We start from the raw sequence: 24,739 nt of genomic DNA, 5'->3' as shown, positions 1-24,739 counted from the left end.
GGAAGCATAGTAGTCCCCATTGGCTGACGTATTCTTGAACGAGGTGGGCTGCAGTTCTCAGGGGTTCTTTTTTTTCAATGAGAGACCCTGTTGTAGTACAGAGTGCTATGTCGTCTGCGTACAGTGCATGCCGAAGACTTTCTACGTCCTGTAGTTTGCATGCGAGGCCGATCATGGCGACGTTGAAGAGCGTGGGTGAGATGACAGCATCTCGTGGTGTGCCCTTGCTGGGAGAGGGGTATACTAGAGTCTGGATCTTCCCCGTCTTCAGCTCCGCCCTGCGGTGGCTCAGGAAGCTCTGAACATACTAGTACGTTCGCTCGTCGCAGTTGGTGTTGGCCAGCCCTTCTAGGATTTCTTGGTGGCTGACGTTGTCGAAAGCCCCTTTGATGTCGATTTCTGCTGCAGGGAACGTTGCTTAGGACTTTTTTCTTGATTTGGAATAGCGCGTGTTGTGTGGACAGGCCTGCCAGAAAACCTAACATGGTGTTCGGCAGGTCTTTGTTTTCTTCCAAGTGTCTCTGTAAGCTCGTGTTTATAATTTTCTCGTACACCATGCCGAAGCAGGACTTGAGCGAGATTGGTCTGAGGCCTTCAATTGCCAATTTATCGCCGGGTTTTGGTATCATGATTATTCGTGCGTGTTTCCGCATCGCCGGCACTGTACCTTGTTCCCGGTGTTGGTTGAGAAAGGCCGTGTGTGGTCCGTGCCCGCCGCTGTGTTACGGGTGGCGGCTGCGATGACCGCTCTCATTTGATTTTCTGTGATAGGTTCGTCCACTTGTGGGTTGGGTTGTCCTGTGTAGGATGTTGTACATAAATGTGTGGGAGCGGTATCTCCATAGCACTTGGTCTTGATGGCGTCGATGAGGTCTTGTTGGCTACCTGGGTAGGTGTGTAGTAACCGCTCCAGTGCCTTGTGTCCTTCTTTGGTTTTGGGGGGGTCAGGATGGCTTCGAGTATATACCACGTCTTGGCCGTATCCAGGGTGCCACTGAAGTAGTCGCAGAATCGACACCAGTTCGCCGAGGCGAGTTGCATGGCATATTCTTCTGCTTCCGTGTTATTTGTGCTATGCGTGTCTTCAGTTTCCTGTTCTGTGTTTTCCAGCGGCGGGTGAGGCTCCGTTTGGCATCCCACAGGCGTAGTAAGTGGGAATCCACCTCTGTGATCTCTTCAGTTCTGGCAATTTTCATTATGTGCTGTTGTTTATGTCGACGGAGGCTGTCGCACCAGTCTTCAAAGTTCGTGATTGTGTCGGCATCCAGCTCTTGGGCTTCCCTGATTTTTTTTCCAGTCAGTTTTAGCTGTGCCGATCTGCCCGCGTAGGCCTCCAGTCTGTTATGTAATGTAGTGTAATGTAATGGTAATGTAATGCTTAATATGTAGTGATGGCTGCCCAAGTTTTCGAATGTATTGAGTCATTCGGCTCGCGTGTTTTGTGTCATGAAGGCGAGGTCGGAAGCGCTGTTGCGTGTTACGCTGTTCCCTTCCCTCGTAGGTATGATCGGGTCTGTGATGAGTGTGAGGTGACATTGTTCGATTAGTGTTTCTAGCTGGAGGTCCAGTTCTGCCTCTGGTTCCCCCACAGCGTGTTCTGAGCGTTGCAATTGCCGATGATTACCAGAGGGTTGGCTTTGGTGAGGCGGAGGGTGTCCGTAAAGAGTTTACCTATGTTTGCCTGCCTTTGGCTAGGGTGGGGTAGGGCAGAAAATGTGTAAGTCAAGGGCGCTCTGTTTCTGGTTGCCTTTGTAGGCGAGTTCGAGGAGCCCATTTAGTACGTCCACGTCGTCTATGGGTTTGTGTTGTATGGTTGTGATGATTCTGTGCACTAGTGTGGCTGCCTTCCATTTGTCGTCTTGACTTGTGTGCTATACTTCGTAGCCATGTGGTGTTGGGCGGGTACCTGGCTCTTATAGGGCTATTATCCCTGGTGGCTTTGAAGAATGAGCGATTAATTGTGTCAGCAGCCCTTTCTTTCTTCGGTACCCGCGACAGTTCCATTGCTAAATTTCCAAGTTTTCTTTGACTTGCCTGTATGGTCTAGGCATTTTTGGATAGTGTGGCCGGTGATGTTGTGATCTGGTGTATTTGGTTCGGTCCAGCCGCTGATTTGGCCTTGTAGAGGTTCTGTCGTAGTGTCTTTCGTTGTTTTATGGAGTGAAGCTTGTTCTTAAGGTTGCTATCTACAGTGGCTTCGATGTGTTTTTTTTTTGCTGCAACTATGCGTTGTATTCCAATTTGTGTTACTTTTTCCAACTGGGCACGTGTAGCGTCCATGAAGGCTTGCATCTGTGTGCGGGTCGCATTGACGTGGGTTTATAGGTCAATGAGGACCTTGTACGAAGCCATCTCTTGCGGTATTTGTGCGAGCTGTATCACTTGTTATTTGAGTTGTCTGTTTTCTTGTGTGAGTGTTTGTATCTGCGCACGAACGCTGGCGAGTTTCTGTTCAAATTTCGTAGATGGTGGCCTCTCTGGTTCTTTATACGAGGGGGAGGCTACTAGAGACCAGGTTACCTAGTGTTCTTTGGTGGTAGTCCTCTTAAGTAAGACTTCCTTGGTCTTTCGTCGGGTCTGCTGGGGCCAGTTGTGTTTGAGCGCCGCGGTGGTAGGTGGTGCCTGTTGATCTTGCTTGGACGTCGACCGAGATTGCCGTCTGGGCGACTGAAAGTGAGGCCGGGGGCGAGAGCAGGAGCGAAATCTGGACCTTGGTTTGGAATCGGGCCGGAGTCCGTAGACACTCGAAGACTCCGAGTAGTCGAAGTTGGAGTGTTCCCGCTCGGAGCTGAACCACCGCCGGCGAAGGTCAGCTGCCTTGGTCGACTGAGTGACCGGGCGGGGCTTTCGTTGGGTTTTGGGTGTGGTGGTCGAGGCAGGCAGAAGCCTGCCTCGACCATGCTCTTGAGCTTGTTGTTGCACTCTGTTGCGGCCGTGAGATGGGCCCCTCCGCACAGGGCACACTTAGGAACATAAGTGTGTCCGGCGTCTGGGTTAAGGTGGTTGCAGACGTCGCACTCACGAACCGTTGCGTTGAGGTAGACGTCTGGTCGGGGTCCGGTGATCCTACAGATGGAGCAGAACTGCCTAGTCGGCTAGTAGTCTCGGCAAGGCATCTCCCCTCTATATAAGTACACAACTCTAGGTACGTGTGGTCTCTCGAAGCGGAGCAGTGCTGTCTGGGATTTTCCGAGCATAGGGGACCGCACGATGCGGACTCCATGTGGGCGGACCCGAAGATTCGCCCTAAGCTCTTCTTCGCCGGTGCCTGCGTCGATGCCGTGTACGACACCTTTAAGCAGGCCCTCTGGTGTTGATAAGTACACCTTCGCAGGATGTAACCGTCCGTGCTAGGTGAGGCTCATAATCTACATGAGGGTGGCCGCCGTGGCCTCGTGAAGGGTACTCACGTTGGTGATGTGCGAGCCGTGTCGTAGGCGGACGATGAAATTGTCCCCCTTGCATGTCGGCGCCCCTCTGGTGGCTCGGACGATTGCCTTGGCCACTTGGTTGGTCTGTCGTATACGAATGATCAGGCCCGGGGTCGGGCGGATGATGGTTTTCAGGTCAATGCGCGGGAGCGGAGGCGCGCGTCGGAGAGGCCTGCTCCTTGCAGCCGCGTGTTCAGAAATTGATGTTCTAGCTCCACTCTCGTTGCAGATAGCTCTTTAGGTGGCTTTCGCGGCGGCGGTGGCTGGTGCATGTGTTAGACCTAGACCTACTGGCGTAGTTTAGATACTCGGGTTTGCCCGACTGGGTCTTGCTCCCGAGTGGATGGTTGTTTTTGCAGGCGGCGTTTCCGATGAAGGGAAACGACCGTTTGCCACTAGGACTCTTGCTTCTGGAGCTGCACCGAGAGGACGGCAGAGGGCCCGGGCAAGGCCTCGTCAGCAAGCACGGGTCTCAGGTGACTCTCGGATACAACTTGCATGGTTTCCGTGTCGTTGGGTTAATGGGCGATGGTGCCTGGGCTCTGCGCGATTGTAGCGTTCCGGGCTGGATCGCCACCACAGCTCACCGTCGACACGGTGGCTGCTCGCGGCTGTCCGAGCTCCTGTGCGCCAGCGTTCGGCGGTAGGGCGAACTCTGCCGCGGGCGTGGCGGAACGATTTCCTTTGGAGACTTCATTGACTTGTACTATTATCTTAAAAACTCTGACTGGTGTTTCGTAGATGGGGCAGCAGTTGTAGATAAGCACATTGATTTGTTTACGAGAATAATCGAACATGGCATGCGCATGTACATACCTACGAAAAAGCTCAAACCATTCCCTCATTGGTGCTCGAAATAACTAATAACAACAAAAAAGCCGAAAGACTGTGAATACAGAAAAGCGTGGTGAACGGGCCTAGCTGAGGCCAAAGTTTAAGTTAGGGCCAAAGTTTAAGTTAGGCGCTATTATTGTCTCGGCGAATATTGTTAAATCTGCCCTAACTACGACTACAATGAACGTGTCGAAGCCAGCGTGAAACGTAATTCAAAATGCTTGTTGATCTACGTGCGCTCTCACTCTTCTAAAAAGAGTGCTGAAGGGGTGACTGGATGAAAATGGCGATGCTCTTTAGAGAACTGCTGAATCCTTCGGATAACATTGTGCTCTATACCTGGCGTGAAAGATGCAACTACTTCACCTGACGTTCCCTCTCAGTCTGGTACGGTTTATACGATGTCATTCATTGGAGACCTTGTCAGAAGTGTAGGCAGCGCCTCAAACCTTCCCTTGTGGCGCTGCTGGTATCGCGCCTGCACTGCATAATGTGCGGAAATATACTTCTCCCTGTTCCCACGCCCATCTTCAACAGTTCCCTAAAGTCTAGTACGTTTGCTATCGCTTCGAAGGTAGCACGGGTAGTGCCCGTACACAAATAAGGTGCTAGAAGTGCGGTTACGAACTCGTCATCATCATCACCATCATCAACCTGGTTACGCCCACTGCAGGGCAAAGGCCTCTCCCATACTTGTCCAACTACCCCGGTCATGTACTAATTGTGGCCATGGCGTCCCTGCAAACTTCTTAATCTCATCAGCCCACCTAACTTTCTGCCGACCCCTGCTACGCTTCCCTTCCCTTGGAATCCGGTCCGTAACCCTTAATGACCATCGGTTATCTTCCCTCCGCATAACATGTCCTGCCCATGCCTATTTCTTTTTCTTGATTTCAATTAAGATGTCATTAACTCGCGCTAGTTCCCTCACCCAATCTGCTCTTTTCTTATCCCTTAACGTTACACCTATCATTATTTTTTCCATAGCTCGTTGCGTCGCCCTCAATTTAAGTAGAACCCTTTTCGTAAGCCACCCGGTTTCGCCCCGCAGGTGAGTACTGGTAAGGCACAGCTATTATACACTTTTCTCTTGAGGGATAATGGCAATCTGCTGTTCATGATCTGAGAATGCCTGCCAAACACACCCCAGCCAATTCTTATTCTTCTGATTATTTCCGTCTCATGATTCGGATCCGCCGTCACTACCTGCCCTAAGTAGATGTATTCCATTACCACTTCCAGTGCCTCGCTACCTATTGTAAATTGCTGTTCTCTTCCGAGACTGTTAAACATTGGTTTAGTTTTCTGCAGATTAATTTTTAGACCCACCCTTCTGCTTTGCCTCTCCAGGTCAGTGAGCATGCATTGCAATTGATCCCCTGAGTTACTAAGCAAGGCAATATCGTCAGCGAATCGCAAGTTACTAAGGTATTCTCCATTAACTTTTATCCCCAATTCTTCCCAATCCAGGTCTCTAAATACCTCCTGTAAACACGCTGTGAATAGCGTTGGAGAGATCGTATCTCCCTGCTTGACGCCTTTCTTTATTGGGATTTTGTTGCTTTCTTTATGGAGGACTATGGTGGCTGTGGAACCGCTATAGAAATGTTTCAGTATTTTTACATACGGCTCGTCTACACCCTGATTCCGTAATGCCTCCATGACTGCTGAGGTTTCGACAGAATCAAACGCTTTCTCGTAATCAATGAAAGCTATATAAAAGGGTTCGTTATATTCCGCACATTTCTCTATCACCAGATTGATAGTGTGAATATGGTCTATTGTTCAGTAGCCTTTACGGAATCTTGCCTGGTCCTTTGGTTGACAGAAGTCTAAGGTGTTCCTGACTCTGTTTGCAATTACCTTCATGAATACTTTGTAGGCAACGGACAGTAAGCTGATTGGTCTATAATTCTTCAAGTCTTTGGCGTCCCCTTTCTTATGGATTAGGATTATGTTAGCGTTCTTACAAGATTCCGGTACGTTCGAGGTCATGAGGCATTGCGTAAACAGGGTGGTCAGTTTCTCTAGAACAATCTGCCCACCATCCTTCAACAAATCTGCTGTTACCTGATCCTCCCCTGCTGCCTTCCCCCTTTGCATAGCTCCCAAGGCTTTCTTTACTTCTTCCGGCGTTACCTGTGGGATTTCGAAATTCTCTAGGCTGCTCTCTCTTCCGTTATCGTCGTGGGTGCCACAGGTACTGTATAAATCTCTATAGAACTCCTCAGCCGCTTTAACTATCTCATCCATATTAGTAATGATATTGCCGGCTTTGTCTCTGAACGCATACATCTGATTTTTGCCAATTCCTAGTTTCTTCTTTACTGCTTTTAGGCCTCCTCCCATTCCTGGCATTTACCGGCCTTTATCTATCATCTGCCATGCGTCAGAAGTGTTTAAAGCTATACTGCATTCCCTACCAATATGGTAGGGCTAACAACATTTTAATAGATGAAAAGCATGGCTTTGTATCAGGGCGGTCCACCACCACAAACCCATGTTTCCAGTGTGGTGCATAGAAGGTGCCAGTGAGACGCTCTCTACTTTTACCTAAGTCAAGCAACTCAGGTGGTTTGCCATGAGCTGCTCATTAAAAAGCAAACGCATGTGGGCGCACGTTCTTGCATCACCGCCATATTATTTAATGATCTAAGCAATAGATCTTGGTTCGTTGGCATTATTGGGCAAAGCTGCGATAGCTATGAGGTCTCGAGCGGATTGCCTCGAAAATATGTTCATGTCCCGCTTCCTTTCCAACTATTTCAAATGTTCCAACATTTCGTCAGCAATTTAAAACTCTTCACAACCTTTATATGCAGACGACCTAAAGCTATATATACTGTCAGCAGGGCTCAAGACTGCACTGACCTCCAAAAAGACACTTTTTTACTCTCATGCTGTTCCAAATACACGAAGCTACACTTAAATGCTACAAAACTGTCGTACTAAATTATACGCAGAAAACACACCATGTGCAATTTGATGCACCCTTTAGGATGTTTCATTTATTCATATCTTAAATATGTGGAACAACGTGTTCTTCGCACTCTTGGTAATTATTGTATACCGCATGAGCTCATTGATTCTTAATTAGCCTCTCTATTTTCCCTCTCCACTCTCACAAATCTTAGGTTGCATGACGCAGATCTCTCTCCTTCTGTTGAAGCTTACGCACTTTAGTATTGACTGATCAGTTGTCAGTGGCATGCGCACTTATCTCCTTCATAGATCATGTTGTGTTAACGTTAATGGCTAAAGGTCTTTTTTCTCATGAAGACCAGCAGCCCACAACAAAAATGAATATTTTGCCTCTTTTTCTAATTTTTAATAATGAAGTTCTTTCTGCTATAAAGAAATTCTATTTCCTTCTGTGCCCCGATAACATCACGATTTTAAAGGAAATTATGTTGATGACTTATGCATCCAGCAGTCAGATTTGTTTTTTTCTTCTTATAAATGCTGAAAAGAGAATAACCTCATCTACAATGCTGTTAAGACCAAAGCCATGACTAGTACTCGCAAAAAAGCAAGCATTTCTTTTTTATACTGTAGATACTTCACCCTTGTGTAAAGTCTCTGAGATGAACGATATCCGTATACGTTTATAGCGTTAGATTTATAGTCGTCAAAGTAGAAAGACGTGTTATGTATTTGTATATTTTCTCTCAACTCTGTTTGCATACTATCGAGGGAATCCTGCTATATGTTTCCACAAGTTGTACGCAGCAGTCTGTCTTCCTCAACTCGAATACGCGTGGGGTGTCTCAAATGACATTTCTAGTTCCAATAGTGACATTATAGATCGTGTCCATTAAAAGATATTGTGTGTGATCACCACTTTGTTCACACGGACACTGTACCTTGTCCATGCGCTCTCGCATTATTGACATTGCTTCGCTGCCGATTTAACCCCACTGACCTTTTCTCTTTTTTCAACCTCCTTGACAGTATCTTCGCCTGCCTCGTGCTCCTGAGTTCCATTATGTTTCGTGACGAACAGTCAGCCGTTCACAGAATACTGAGTCCATAGGCGCTTATTTTCATGAGGTCGATATTTTCCGAGCTTTGCGTGGCTGTCGGAGTTTCACGCATTGTGTCTTTCTACTCATTTTCCTTTTGTATTGTCGCGTTATTGCGGTTACGAAGGAAACAGTAGCAAAACTGTGAACGGCGAAACCAACTTTTTATTGGGCAAACCTTTGCCCACAAAAGCAAGTTACACTGAAAGCACACCGATAGCGGTGAGCACAGTTGGAAATCGCCGAAATCTGATGAGCGGGTCAAGCGCGTCGGCTTTTATACCCGAGTCATCGAGGGTTCTAGAATAATCGCTGGTACCCGCGTGCCTTCCACAAAGTTCTACAGAATTCGCATCGCGCACACATGCAATTGCTTTATGCGCATACATGCAAGTGCTTTATTCTTATGGTAGATATGATGAGGCGCTGAAGATGTGTCTATATTTCTAATAATTTTAATAATTTAGCAAGAGATTTCTTTTCTGTGGCTTTAAAAAGATCAGTTGAACATTGTATCAACTTCTTTATGAATTGTTTGTGCTGCTATTCTTTGGTAGATTAGTTTTATTTATCTTTCAAGTTTTTGTTTATACATTGCCTGTTCATGCGCGGCCATCAGTGTGTCTTGCTGAGGACTGTTAAAGTTTTGTTTCGTCGCTGAAGCCCTATCTGTCGGGCGCAGTCACAGAAGTCCTTATAGACTTGGGTAAACCTGTTTCGATGTGTTGCTTCTTGTGGTGTATATATAAATATTATTATTAGGTAGCACGGATAGTGCCATTACACAAACTGGGTGGTGGTAGTGCAGTTACTAAGCACCGTCTTATATCTATCCTCTGCGCTGCGTCAAAAGTATTTGAATCTGTATTGCATTCCGTGTTGTCTGTTAGTACTGAGAGAATTTTAACGGACGCAGTGGTTTTACAGCGGGGCGCTCCACAACAACGAACTTATTCACATTTATGACCCATGCTGCGAGTGTGGAATGTAATGGGGGCCAATTAGACGCTCTTTCTTCCGACCTAAGTAAAGCGCTTGCTGTAGTTTCCCCTCATCTCCTTATTACTAAGCTCCCGCGAAGGGACATACCTTTTTCCTTGACTGCCCTGGTATCAAATTACTTAAGTAATACGTCGACATTCGTTGGCATTGTTAGGCAGAGTCCTATCAGCTACGAGGTTAGTAGCGGAGGTCCTCAAGTATCCGTTATTGGCCCTCTTTTCTTTCTGCTATTATAAGATAGTTAGGCAGCAATTTGACACTCTCCATTCCTTGTATATGCTGATGACTTAAAGCTATTTAACCTCTTTCCTACCAATGTCCACATTTGTGGACACTATGTATAATGCCGGGTAATCCTGAGCCAAAACTTGCGGGGCATTAAGATGCCACACCTTCTTTTGCCTTGACCATGGTTTACTCAGTTTCCAAAGGAGAACACCTTATCTATGCTGAAGTGGCACTGAACAAATAAAAAAGAACATGAGTGCGAACGTTCTCGCAATAGTATAGTTCGCTACTAATGTCCACAATTGTGAACACTTTTTCTAAAGCCAAGTACATGTGTGCGAAATATTCTGAGGCATTCCGATCGCACTATTTATCAGCCTATACATCATGGTTTACCCTGATTTCAAAGGAGGGTGGCATATATTAGCTGAGCAACCAATAAAAACAAAATGAAATGACTGCAAGCAGCTCACGAGGCATTTTCGCAACTTGTGCCCGTATTTGTGGACACGGCTTTCTGGCTTAAAACTGCTTTTAAGTCATCAGTTTGTTCCCTGTGAGCAGCTGCAATGGTGCTAAATAAAAGTTTTAAAAATGTTACTCATTTCCTTGTCTACATTGTTTTCGATAGAGGAGTTATGACTATCAACCGCGTTCCGCACTGCATTCGCCTCCAAAAAGACATTTTTTTCACTCTCAAACTGGAGCAGAAACAATAAGCCAGTCTTAAGTGCTTCCAAAACGATTGTAGTAAATTATACAAGGATAACACCATGTAGAAGTTCCTACATCCTTCGAGATGCTGCAATGCCCAGGGTCGATAAAATAAATAAAAGATCTTGGTGTGCATTTAGACAAAATGCTACAGTCCTCTTTACACAATAAATATACGAGAGAACGCGCCCTTCGCACTCTTGGTATTGTTTGTCACAAATCGCATGACCTCCAGTCCCTGTTACCTATCTGAAATTGTATTCTCATGTGTGCCTTCCACTACTAGAGCGTGCCTCGTTGACACGGAACGTACAAATTCAATTCCCACTTCATTGAACGTACGCGTGCATAATTAACTGATATCTGTATTCAAGGACAGCTTTTGCCGTTCCGACGACCGTATTCAAGCTCTCTCAAATATACCTCAATTCACACCTCTAAATTGAAGGCGCACTAAGTCACACCTTTTGTTCCCCTGTAACTTGGTTAAGTGTTTTGTATATTCCCCAAATCTTCTTAATAATGTGCAATTTTTCATGCGGCAGAAGTAAACCAGGTAGCATTACACATTTGCTGCCCGGCCTTGTTACCTGTCCTATGACTCAACTACCGAAAACATGTAATAATTCTTCCGCCTGTATTGACATATCTCACACTAAATTTTCTGTGCTTGCACAAATGTAGATAATCATGTTCTATGAATGACTCCCTTTTACCCCCGCTGTCTTGTTTTCTGCTTACCAATCTGTTTCTCCATCTCGCATTGTTTTGTCTACTACAGATGTCGTTGTAGATTTTGTCCTGCATACTACATTTTAAGTGCACTAGTAAAAAGGCTCTGTAGGATTTCCTGGGCACTGCATAAACTTTTGATTGTTTGATTGCTTGATTTATTATTGTTATCGTTTTCATGATCTTGATATTTTTATTGCTGCCATTATTCTTTTACGAGCTTTGCATTGTTGTGCCGTAGTTCCACATATTGTTCGGCTGCCCTTCTTCTCCTCTTTCGTTTTGTAGTCAATATGCGCGTTGTTCTATTTGCACTATTCTTTTCAAGATTGTTCTTTTTTTCATTTTTTTGCTTTTGTTGCGGCGCCGTTTCCTTGAATGTATGCATGCCCCAGCACTTATACGTCATGGTTGTCCCTGGGCAGGGTAAGAAAATGAGTGGATTATTATTATTATTATTATTATTATTATTATTATTATTATTATTATTATTATTATTATTATTATTATTATTATTATTATTATTATTATTATTATTAGTCTCCACAACATGTGTCACATAGTACCATTCTTTCTACAGTATTTTTCCTGTTTTCATTTGTCCTTCGTATTTCCTGAGCTCTTTGAGGATAATGATAAGAGTTCTTTTTTATTCCCGTTATTTTATTTTTTCGCATTGAGCAGGGAGGCGGTACAGAGACGTGGCCATTATTGTCTGGTGGCCGCGTGGAGCGACGCACTTCCTGCTCGCCACGTCTTGTGCTTCATATAAGTTATCTGCATCTTTAGCTGCCTACCGTCGCGGCCTCCTATCGTGTAACTGCCCTCATGGAAGACCCATGTGTGGTTCATTAGGCCGCTTTCGTGATGGCATTTTGTGGCTGAGGAAAGCCGTGTGCGCCAAGCAGCCGTGTGTTGCATTTGCAAGGTCTGTCTCGTCGTTGCAGCTTCGTCGATTTGTGACACCGCCATGCTGACCCGAGGGGACGGAGTCGGCACCTAAACGGTGAGTTACTGCTCGTTGTGAAACGAAGTTCCACTGGACACAAATTCTTGAATTGTTATGCGTAAGTTCTGGTGCGATGAACCAAATTACTAGGCATGTGACCACGCGAACCGAAGGAAGCCAGCCAATATGCCACTGCTTCTTTGACACTTGAGCAAAAGCGCTTTCTTTAGCTGGAGCAACGGGGAAGCCTAACGGCAACGAATCAGTGATACGCTCCTGTCTCGCGTCATTTCTTTTTTTTGTCTGCGCTGGGGTTAGAATAGCACACCAATTAGCCAATGCAGACCATCACGCTTATTGACCCGTATGACGGCAGAAAGTAAGCAAGGAAGGCTTGGTATGTGATAGCACTAAAGAACAGTGCTTGACAGGAATAACTTTTTGATCCGTACTGCTCAAAAGCATTTCCTTGGGTTAATTCAGGCCTCACTGCAAGTACATATACAACAGGAGCACAATAAAGGCAACCACTGTTTCTTTCTTTGACATTACTTCATGTGTCTGTACTGCACATTCTTCCGCGTTGTTCTCTTGCTATGTCGGAAGTGGCGTTATGCTTCATGCGAGTCCGAGCCGGAAGATATCGGTAGCTAGATTTCGTCACAAAAAAAAAAAACACTTGGGTTTGCTTAAAGAACGCCAAATGGACACATTGCATGTTTGTACTATCCGTTGTAAATCGATTTATTGGGCACGCCAGCATAAATCAACGTTAAGAGAAATCACTACTTTTGACCTTCGACTTAAGATATATTTGGGTGAAGAAATGGACTTAGCTCGCTAATAAATTCCGACCCAATTTATGAGCGATATGTTGGGGTTAACAAAAGGAAAGCTTTTGCTTGCAATATGAAGTTTAGAATACGTGGTAAAAATTTTAAACTTGTTGCCTATTTCATTTCATAATTAAATGCGTTTTCCTGTATTTGTAGAACATTAAAAACTGTTCCGATGTCAAAGTTCACTATAAAGTACTACATTTTTTTATTGAAATAAGTTTTATGACGAACAGTGCAGCGCTTGTTTATTAACAACATTCTGGCGTCTCACATGTGCACGAAAAAGAGGATCAGATGTGTAGCTTCCTTTTGGCATGTGTACTAAATTGAGGAAATGTATAAAAACGCTCCCGGTGTGGATTTTGTAGTACCGCCAACATGACAAATGCGAGGAAGCTGCATTGGCCGTGTAGTGGCTGTGCCATTGCGCAGCTAAGCCTGAAGGCGCGGGGTCATGTTCCGGCACCTTCGTGGCGGCGATACGCAAAGGCGCCCGTGTGCCCGCCATTAGGTGCATCTTAAAGAGCCCCAATATCATATTGCTGTTTTGGGACACAAAACCTCAAAGTTTGTTTAGTGAAATGCGTAAGACATCTAAATAAATAACCGTAACTTATTCCTGCATTTCGCAGTGGAGAACACTGAAAGAGCACGGTAAAAGACTATCCTGATGTCATCAGATTTGACGCTACCTTATTGCACCTGACGTAGCTACAGAAGCTTACTCACAAGCATTTTGATGATAAGTTTGTTGGAAAGAAGTAATTTCATTTTATTCAAACCGATTACCATACACGACCCAAAAGCGTGGATTTCTGTGTCAGAATTAAAGTAGTCATTACATTATAACAGGCACCTCCATGATCATAAAAATGCCATCGAGAACATAGGTAATGCTGTCCTGGACATGTCAGCACAATACAATACCCAATTAGCATTTCAAGCAACGTATATAATAACGTAAGATACTCATCACTTTACCAAAGTTTTGCAGATATCAGGCACGTACCCAGGATTTTTTTTTCAGGGGGGGGGGGGGGGGGCGCAACTCAAGGTAACTTCTTTGTGCAAATGAGGTGGAGTACCTTTACTAGTTGAAATGTGAATAATGTGAATAATGTGAACAAAGCGTGAACCCGCAAAAGAGAAATGAAATAGGGCATATCTCACAGGTACGCCTGTGGGATACACCTCTCCATTACTTGGCAAACAAGGAACCACGTCAAATGGACTCGCGCAGCAAAGAAGCGCAGGAAGAACACTACTAAGAACATGTAAACAAGCGAGAGTGTAAAATAAAGATTTCTAGTAGCGTTTTTTAAATTAACTCAGGAAGAATTATAGGGAAACATATATTTGCGAAACAATCAGTTTTCTTTGGTCCCTCGTTTACTGCTCAACAAAGTTCATAAATGAATCACGAATCAATCAATCAATCAATCAATCAATCAACTTTATTTCCTTTCGATTAAAAGCTTGAGCAGCTTGACAAGGTTCCAACCCCGTTACAGTCGGCAAAACAGCAGGATGACGGTCATTCATGCACAAACAGTTCCAAGCATCTGCCAGCGTCGTGGTGGCGAGCCGTCACTTGACGATATAATTTATTTATTTTTTATTTATTTAGGAAACACGTTACATGCCCCGTCTGGCATTGAGTAAGGGGGACAATGTAACAATGAGCTGTAGAGTACAATGGAAACAACACAAAAATAAGTCTAACACAACGGTACAGTGGCTGAACTGAAAAACAAAACAAAGCACATAATGCTCAAGCATAACAGCAAAATAAGAGGAAGGAGATTAAGTAGAACGCGCGCACAGGTGTTCACGAAATATTTTACGATCGGTTATCGAGACGATATCATCGGGAAGACCTTTCCAGTGGGATATGGCACGGGGTACAGTAGGTGCATTGAAAGCAGTAGTTTTACCGAAAACGCACTTGAAGCCAAAATGATTAAGTAATATTGAGGACGTACGGGCGGGGGTTTCGAGGGGTAATATGTATGGCTTATCGGAATCAACATATTTGTGAAACAGACAGGGCAAATCAACCTTGCACCGGATGTCTAGGGGCTGTAAAGAAATATCGAGCTTGATCTGCGTTATTCTGGAGTTCAAATCAAAATTCCGGGTGATATATCGGGCAGCTCTGTTCTGGATGCGTTCGAGCATGGTTATTAAGTATTCTTGGTATGGTGAGCATACAGCGGATGCAAATTCTAATTTCCGGCGTACGAATGTCAAGCATGCTAATTTACGCATGTCAGCAGATGAGATTTGCAAGTTGCGCCTCAGAAAGCCAAGTGCTTTAGATGCAGTTGCGCAAATTGTAGTAATATGCGAAGACCGAGAAAGGTTACTAGTAAGGTTTACACCAAGGAATCTGTAGGTAGTGGTACGTGACAGAGTCGTGTTATTTAAGGTGTATGTGAATATGGAGCTAGTGCGCTTGCATGAGAACAATATATTACTACATTTGGCAGGATTAAGAGACATCTTCCGTATGTTACACCAGTCGGTAATAATGTGAAGGTGATGCTGCAAAACGGTGTGGCCGTTAATGGAATTATTCGCTCGGTAAACAACGCAATCGTCCGCAAACAGTCGTATACAAGAGGAAATGTTTGTAGGTAGATCGTTAATAAATATTAGGAAAAGCAGAGGCCCCAAGAGACTCCCCTGTGGTGCACCAGACATGACCTCAGTAATAGAAGAAGGACAATCGTTACCAACGGTAAATTGTCGACGAAGCGATAAGAAGTTTCTAAGCCAAGAAAGTATTAGTGAGTCGATACCTAGATCAGATGTTTTAGAAATGAGCCGGAAATGGGCAACGCGATCGAATGCCTTTGAAAAGTCCAGGAAAATGGCGTCTATTTGTTGACTGTTGTTCATACTGCTGTGTAGATCGGTGGTGAACTCCAGTAACTGTGTTTCACAAGACAGAACTTTCCTGAAGCCATGCTTTTTCTGAAAGAAAAAGTTATTTTTTTCTAGGTGCGAGTAAATGTGCGAGGCGATTATGTTTTCAAGAAGTATTCATGACACAGATGTTAGCAATATTGGGCGCAAGTGTTAAAGCCTATGTCTATCTCCAGTTTTAAAAATTGCTATAACCTTCGAAATCTTCCATTCAATGGGCAAGACACCAAACGATAAGGACTGCTTCAAGATATGATACAGAATGACACTTGTAATAGATACTGCGTTTTTTAATCGCTTAGTGTCATTGTCTATACCAAAGGCAGGTGTTGTTTTAAGTTCGTTAATGAGGCTAACGATGCCTTCAGTTGAGATATTTATGGGTGCAATAAATAGGTAATCGTAGTCCGGAACCAACTGGAATAACGGAACAGTCTTCCCTTGTAAAAAAGAAGAAAAAATGCATTAAATAGCGATGAAGATTTCACGTCTGAAAGAGGGGGTTTGTCTTCCAGCAGGGAAATATCGGAACTGTGATCGGGTGTTAACGTTTGCCAAAATTTTCGTGGGTTAGTCTTCAGGAGAGAAGGTAAGTCGTGAGCGAAGTACTTGTCTTTAGAAGTTCCTAAGGCAAAAGTGTACTCACTAAGAAAACTTTTGTACTTGTTGCCTGAGGACTCGCTTCACGGTTTATAGCATTGCGGTACAGACGTTTCTTTCTAATTACGTAGTGCTAAAAGCTTTTTATTGAACCATGAATTAGTCTTGTCGTTTGCTGCCTAAACGTACCGAATATATTTGTCTGCATGAGCGAGTAATTAGTCTTTGTAAAGTATCGAGTTTTCGTTAACGGAACGTTGGAAAAAAGACGGCAAAAATAAGTCACTGAGAAAAGGTAAAGTTCGGTGTTGATGGAAATGTAGTTAGCTTTGTTATAAACCCGAATCTTTTTATATTGTAATCGAGTAAATAACATGGGTACCTGGAGCGTTAGTTCGAGAAGCTCATGGTCACTATAACCGTCAGAAATTAACGCAGGACACACGGTTTCAGGTTCAGTAGTTAGTGCGAAATCTAAAGGGTTAGTGTCACGGGGGGTTGATTGATTACCTGAGGAAGATTTAAGTCCAAGGTCAGTTCAATGAAATTGGTTGCGTGCTTGCACGATGATGACAAGCATGGCCAATTGATTTGGCGAAAATTGAAATTGCCAAGCAGATAAACATAACTAGTCGAACATCTCTGCATGGCAGTAACAATATTTGATGAAGCAAAACAATAATGAAGCAAAAGGAAAAGTTAAGCGCAACTGCCATTTTCTCAGACCGCAGCTCGTTCCACGAGCATACAGACTGTCTGACTACGCCCCGAATCCTTTTCCTGGTCCCTGTATCAGCCTAAGCAAAGAAGGTTTAACTAACGAAGCAACAGCGATGCGCATGACCATTGAATAGATGGTGACAAGTGAATGCAGCTCGACTTAATCGCGCGGGCACCGAATCGATGTGAAACCTGGCCTTCACACCCCAGGAGATGCCGATAGCTGCCGCCATCCAAAAGGAATGGAAAAGGCAGCAAAATGTTGACCGCCGAATAGCTGTCAAGTCTCAAGATTGACTTGGAGGCGATTTAGTAATGTGTGTGAGGAGTGGTGGTCGTGGGCAAGGAGGGAGTTTATGCTGCCTAATTTTTTTTTTTGGGGGGCGGGGGGGTATATACCTGACACATATACAGCACGTAAACAAAGGAACTTCTAAACACAAAAGTACAAAGCAAAAGAAAGCAGTAAACAACGCAGGAACCCAAAGCAATCATGAAATATTACATACAATGTTTTTTTTTTCTGGCCCCAATAAAACAGTACTACAGGTATAAGGAGAAGCGGAATGAGCGTACCATATACTAAGGTAACTTGTTAAATTAGTTTCCAATCGGTTTAAGGCATTCATATAAACAAAGTATGAAGAAATTTCATTGTTCTATCAGTTTCGCGAAGAAGGAACAGTTTCGTGTACCAACACTAGCTGCTGATGGTGTAAGCTGGCTTAGGTGACTACACTACTGATCAGCCCAAATCGATGACGATTTAAATAGCAAAGAGAATCAACACTAAACAAACCATTCACGAAAGAATAAAGGAATTTTCTCCTGTGACCTTGCACCGCACTAACAATGGGAGTAATTCAAGGTTTGTCAGCAATTTGCTCACAAAGACAGTTTGTTTGTATCTTGATTATACGAAACGAGCTGCTTTCGTTTGAATGCGTTTGAATAGCGGCTTTCGTTTGTATTTTTTTCTTTGCTTCAGTCGTATTTTTTATTGCCGACCTAAGCCGTTGTGCAATGCTGTAGCAAACAGGGTGACACGGCTTCTTGCTCGTAGCAGCAGCCGACTGTTACCCCGTCGCGTTGTAGCTTTATCGCAGTCTCCAAGTGAGCCGTTGGGTCGAGTCGATTCCACAAAACCCATGTTCAGGGGGAGAGCCCTGTGGTCGCCGGCACGCAACGCGCGGGCCCACCTGCACTTTGTTTTTTTGTTCAGCGTTTTGTGCGCCAACTTTGAAACGCAGAAAAATACCTTGGTCAATTTAGAAAGCTTAGAATCGCCTAATATTATGTTTTTGAATGGGATGTAAAATTTCACATTGCAGTTCACGCACATATGCGACTAAATATAGGTTAAGCAAACCGTTTGTAATAATCAGCTCGTGAATGATAACAGAAAAGTTCCCCAGTGCGTGGAAGGTGTCTCCTAACTAATGACACGGGTCCCATCATCGCATCTAGTTGTTATTTGTTTAAACAGCGTGGCCCGGTTTAGCTGGGACGCATGGTATATGTTGCTTTACTGCAGTAAAATTTTTGAGGCATTTGCAGTTGTTGAGTGTTTCGGCGCAATGGCTAACATTTATATTTCATTTCAGATATTTGAGGGTGCCATCTGAAATCCAACTCTATTTGGGAACAAGACGCATTAGTAGTGGAAATACAGTTTCATTGTTTCTTTTGCATTCAGGCACTTGAGTCAAACCTCGTTACATTGCGAAGGCAGAGAAATGACTACTAGAAAAGCTTGAAATGAAATATGAGAAACGCGATCTTGACTCTGTCTTTGCCACGTCCCGTTATTTTGTGCTGTTGCCACGCAGATCAGGAATCAACCAGCCGACATAAGTACGCTTCTGCAGAAATGCACGGCGTTTACGATGCCCGCACAAAGTTCTACAATATTGGCAGCGGCTTAGCTCGGCTGTGCCATGATATACGTAGCGAAAGCTAAGGAATAGCATGGTTAGCCTTCGTTAATCTTGATTGCAAGTCCAGGTTTGTCTGGTTGTCTAGCTATGTTGCGGCGTTTAGCCAGTCGCTCGGCGCGATGTTCGTCTGTTTCCTGTGCGATTCATTTCCTCTTCGTCTCCTTCCAATGTCGATTCCAGGCCTCCTCCTGCTTACCAGAATTTTCGCCGTCCATACTGCCGCCTCAACTGTGGCTGCGGCGCACGCGAGCTCTTCTTTTCAATCCTCCGAAATGTTATCAGGCGTGCGACGCAGCTGGCGAAGCGAGCAGAGGCGAACGCAATGAGGAGGAACGCGGTGTGACGAGGGACATGGTGTGGCGTCATGTGCCTCCTCGGAGCATGGCCCCGGCGAAATCGCAAGTTTGCGGCCAGTAAAGCTTTCGCTTTAACATGCCAGTGTCGCCACAATGTTCCCAGTGCCAAGACTTTGTTGGTGCTCATAACCTTATGGCATTGAACTTAGCGGCTATTTACTTATGCATTTATTTTCATACAGAATTAGTTCAGCGCCCTGATTTCAATACAAAACGTCACAGGCCTGCGAGGTACACGCAGCACAGTCACAGTGTAAGCAGGTGGCGCGGCTCCATAGGAGCTCCATTTTCGGCACCACGCACTCGAGAGTCTTCACGGCGAAGTATCTTTGCCTCATTTTCACGAGAACGAACTGAACTGTACACCCGGCGTCGATGGCGAGCTGCGGCTTGCGCTTCCCTCTGCACGGTGGCCTGTTGAGCCTTGTTAGGGATGGCCGGACGCCAAGGGCGATACGTCATCCCCTTACCCTCTCATGGTCGTGGCACCGTGGGTGCTACGTCATCCCCTTCCCCTCTCATGGTCATGGCACCGTGGGTGATACGTCATCCCCTTACCCTCTCTTGGCCGGACCCCACGGCGCCGGAGAGGTCATTCACCCGACCTTCTCCCCGGATTCGTCGAAAAGAGGATCGACTTCTCCTCCCCGTGCTCGGTATTGCAGGAGGAGGGGCCCCCTCTCGGTGCCTGTCACGTGTCATCGACGGAAGCAAGATCCCGCCCACACTTTTAGAGAGCCTACTTAAGGGGCTCCGAAATGTACTTTTGGGAGACTTGAGACTTCATACTTGATACTTCATACTTCATGCTCTTCTTATTTTATTTCGACTACCTTTGAATAAACGGTGCAAGTTTCGCACTAGCAAATCGTCTCGCCCCGGCTTGGCCGCCATGATCTACCGGATGCCTGCAGCCCGCCGACAACGCACGCTACCCAATAAGTAATCGGTCGAGCATCGTTAGGCAGGCGCCGCTACTTCTCGGCAGCAGTACGGTACGCTACCCTGGAGTACGCAACAGCCTCATGTTGCCAGGTTACAGTCGCGCGCGCGGCTGTACGGTTCGCTCCTTCAGCAGCGCTTCGTACCTTCTGAGGATGTGCCATAAGGTGTACCGAAAAGAAACACATATTGAGACCAAGGTATATATACCTGGTCGCGAAGCTTCCATATAAACCCATACGTTAAAAACATGGCGGTTCATGGGCGGTTCATGGGGCTTAGCGCCATCTGTATGTGGAGGGAACACTTCCGGCGGAAAAAAAAATAATGTGACGCCATATCCGTTAAAAACAGAAGTGTCGTAATTTGTTTTCGAAGGCGCGAAATTTGTTTTATTCGCCTGCCTTTAGAGCTCTATATTCAAATACCCCGCCATTCGACTTGATGGGCGTTTCGAGCTTTCAGCGCGCAAAGCGATGCAGGAAAAGGCCAGCCGTACGGTTGTCGAAATCGCAACCCTGCAGAGAACATACTTTCGTTGGAAGCCGACGACAGCTTTAGGTGTAGAGTGCTGATCCTATCGTCGGATGCCAAGCCTATCGGCCAGCGCCAATAGCATGAAAACAATTACACAATCTGGCAGTCGTAACTGACTACTTTTGACTGAACAAGTTAAGAAGCAATGAAGCTACCCACATCACCAAATTAACACAAACTCTGACAAGCAAAAGAGGGCAACGTGTGAGGGGGGCGTACTTCAACAGGTGAACTTTACGAGCGCGCCTTTCTGCACATTTCAAGAGGTGCATTGCATTGCGAATGATAGCGGCGTCAACGCCCCATGCAACGATGGGCGCTGAAAAGGAATGTATTTATTAGTAATAATAAAATTAAATAAACGTGTACTTTCTTAACTCGTCAGGAATATTTAATGTTCACCAGGAATTTTATTTTCGTTGAATGAATCTATTTGTGTCTCGCTTGAATTAAAAAAAAACGCTTTTTTTCTTTCCCAATGTTTTTTCCCTCCAAACATTGTCGTGCTTCAATTGCTGTTTCCATAACCACCCTTGCTGATGTTGATGACAATTTGTACTGAACCGCTTTTCGCCCGAAGTTTCACGACCTATTTGGGTCGACCTTGTTGAGGCTATGCGGCAACAATGCCCGAATTCATGCCGCTGCATGTCGTCACACCTGGTGCAAAATATTGTACTTCAATGCATAGTGCGCACGTATCGACACACTGCGTGACTCCTCGTGCGCTAGAATGCCTGTGCAGGGCGCATTTCTGCAGCAGCTAGCAAGCGCCGGCATGGCGCAGTGACGGAGTAGCTGAATGCCGGGCAGAGGCCCCGGGTTCGTATCTCGGCGGGAACTGGATTTTCTTTCTCATTCCTTGCGACAGCTTCGACGGCACTGGCGGCGGCTGCGGAGGACAACATCTCCAATCGAAACGGCTATTGAAATGAACCCATAATAGCTTACGCTGCAAAAATAGATGGCTAACAAAAAACAACGCATTTTTATGGAAGTCTTGAACTTAGAAATGTCGCTGGAAGTGGGGAGGTGTTCCCATTCTCAGCTAGTTTGTGGGAAGACAGCGTAATTGTACGGCTTAGTTCGGTAGGATGGTACAACCACTGTTAAACCATGGATTCGTACATAACGAAATTTATCTTAATCAAAAAAAGCAATCAATAGTTAACATTTGATTGTAATGTTAAAGTTTGTGAAAGAGGTGAAGGCGAGAATATCTAAGGCGTGAAGATAGATCGGGAGCGGCTAGCATGTTTTGCGTTGTTCAAACACTGGCGTCATAAGAATAATTCGACAGTATACGGACTGGGCAGTGCTATTCGCGACACCAAGTGAATGCGCACTATACCAAGTGGCAGCGCCGAGAAACAGGCGACACAGGTTTAGGTTTGAAGCGGCAAAGGGCCCGCAATCATGGCATGTGCTCAATGCCTCCTAGCTCTGATATCGTCGGAATGTCGCCGCGCACAAGCCTGAAAATAAAAAAAGAAGACATATGTCGAAATGCATTTGTTGTGTACTATTATAAATTACATCGCGGTGGAAAGAGAGCAATGTACGATGTCATCATTCCTAGAATGAAGCAGACGACGCGCATCGGAGAGCAACTTGGATACTAAACTTCCGCATTCTGAAAGAATGACTGATACTCTTCCGGTTTCTTTGAAACACTTCACTCGGATCGACTTCTTTATTCGCGGAAAATACAAAATTGCTTTCTGTTTGTTTATTTTACATATCTTGCTGCGCTTCAAATCGCAGGGCGCACTGATAAATCGTAGTGCCTTACGCTTAGGCTTCATTGGTTTTGTTAGTTTACCTTTCTGCCCTAGCATTAGTTTACTAACGCCTTTAGCAGGAAAAATATTCTGGATAATGTACTTTCGACTTCAGACACGGTAGCAAGAACGATTACTACCTCGGAATGCTTGAAGTCGATCATGATACATGCTATGCTGCGAAGACATATAGTTTTTATAGCACGCTTTAGTTTATCGGTGCAAGCATACGACACTATTTTCTCATTCAACGTGGTGAGTTGTCAGTTTGTTTGCTAGGCAGAAATTTAAAAGCAACTGCACGCAGTGCTCGTCATAGCTTTGCAGCGTTCCACCATCGCACAGCGCGTCTAGTTTGCTTTACGACACTGCGTGCGCACACCTGAATTCCATTACAACTGCATGGATTCGTTTTAAAGTCATGCATTTACCATAATTTTAGTGGTTTTGCCAAAAGAAATCCCTCGCTATGTTTTGGGAACCCTTTGCAAATAACTCAGCTTGGTTCGATTGGTTGCTATTCGCTGTTCAAGTTTCAACGGGTGTGCTAATTCCTACGGGCGGCACATGTTTGCTGTGTTCCCGAGACCGGGCCCTGCCTCGAACAGTGCGTACTTCGAGCACGTACGAGCGCCACTGACCGCTCGAAGTTGGCCTTATCACAGGTATCAGCTAACTATTCAAAGAAAGGTGACCCCGACTCACAAACTGAACTCTCATATCTTTTTCCCCGAGGCACACTTACCAGGTAACATTGCAGTTTTTAGCCTCGTTCTGTCAGTGCAGAATATCCGTATTCAGCTTCTGAAAGCAAGACAGACCTTGCTTCCTAAGTACTGTGAGATGCTATAGCTGATAAACCAAAACACGAGTCGCAGTGTGGTGCTGCGTGTGCAGGTCGAAAGCAGTCGGGTACCCCATCTGTAGCAGCGGAGCAACAGATGCTTGCACTTTTCCGAGGCCTGCTGCGTGTAAACACTTCCCTTTTTTAACATCCGGCTCGCTTGAAAGACTGTTTCCTTTAAGACAAGTCTGACGTGGCTCGCTGGGCAGGCCGGACGTTTGCACGCACAGCGCAGCTGTTTCCGCGATCCTCTAGAGCGATCAGAATAAGGTGATAGGCAGCAAGAACCCTTTCGGCTTCGACGAAACACCTTGATTCGACGCCGCAAAAGAGAAACGTGACTACAGCACTAAGCTACAACCAAGCGCAAGCGAACGGCCGCCGCGAACCTGGATGTCGTAGCCATCCTTGTTTATTTGGATACTGTAACGGATTCTGGAGTTGCAAATTTTTGGCAGATTTGAGGGCATTGTTCACTCTTCAATTGACTGCAGACTCAGATGGCCAATGCTTATTCCAGTTAAGGGCGGACTACGGTTTTCTGCAGGGTGAGCCTCAAGTATGAAGGTGCACTAAAGCGCAAGTAGCCAGTCGTGCGGTTAGCATTAGGAGTTACGTAGCCAACGTGCATGCAGCAAGACTGGTGGTTATATTATTGCCAACGGGGTCCTTCACCGGGTTTTACCCTACTGAACAAACAAGTGTACCGAATGGATCACCCACTCACGATCGTCTCTGCAAAGTATTACGGGGCCTGTGCACCAACCGAAAACAGCTGAAATTCAAGCCAGACGCCTCACGCCTTCCCCTCTCGGGCGACGCCGAGCGCGTTCTTCTCCCAGCCAGAAATTCACGGTCGCACGCACAAATGACTCTCCGCCGTACGTGCTTCGTCGCCAACCATGACTTATCTGGCGCGGAAGGCGCCACGGCGTATGAAGGAAGAGATTGGAAGGAATCAGGCCAGCCTCGACGTCGCTCGGCTCTCTTGTAGGAGAAGGCAGGCACAACGCTTGGGAACGCTATGTCGAGGCAGAGAGTGTCTCTGTTGGAATGGCACTCGCCTCATGTTAACAGGACAGTTCATTTCTTCTATCTGCTCCAATGCTGAACCAATCTGAAATATGTTTCCGTGAAACACTCCTTAGACGGAGTTTTAGAGCTTCTAGTGCATAACAGAAATCTGCAGTGAGGCCTGGTGAGGGACCCTTTAAGATAATGCGTGCAGTACGTGTGCTGTACTCATACAATGCACTTTGCAGAATTCTAAAGGGGTCCTTTAGAAGAATGTCAGGAATTCGCATGAATGGAATTGGTAATTCTGGTCCCTCACGTGTATGATT

At 45.4% G+C, this 24,739-nt stretch overlaps 1 protein-coding gene across 9 annotated transcripts in view; it reads left to right on the top strand.

Annotated features, from left to right (window-relative positions):
* The window catches only part of LOC142580110 (FMRFamide receptor-like), a 1,221,375-nt gene that overhangs the window by 1,042,970 nt on the left and 153,666 nt on the right, over nucleotides 1–24,739 (top strand). For 8 of the 9 annotated variants that reach the window (XM_075690919.1, XM_075690918.1, XM_075690913.1 and 5 more), the window contains one exon: nucleotides 11,911–11,969. The exons of the other annotated variant lie outside the window; for it this stretch is intronic. The gene's annotated coding sequence lies outside the window, so the exon portion shown is untranslated. The remainder of the gene's footprint in view (nucleotides 1–11,910; nucleotides 11,970–24,739) is intronic. 9 annotated transcript variants of the gene reach the window in all.

The sequence above is a fragment of the Dermacentor variabilis genome, chromosome 4 (assembly GCF_050947875.1).
Source record: "Dermacentor variabilis isolate Ectoservices chromosome 4, ASM5094787v1, whole genome shotgun sequence".
NCBI lineage: Eukaryota > Metazoa > Arthropoda > Arachnida > Ixodida > Ixodidae > Dermacentor > Dermacentor variabilis.
The sequence above is the reverse complement of the archived record's forward strand: the minus strand, read 5'-3'. Positions and strand labels throughout refer to the sequence as shown.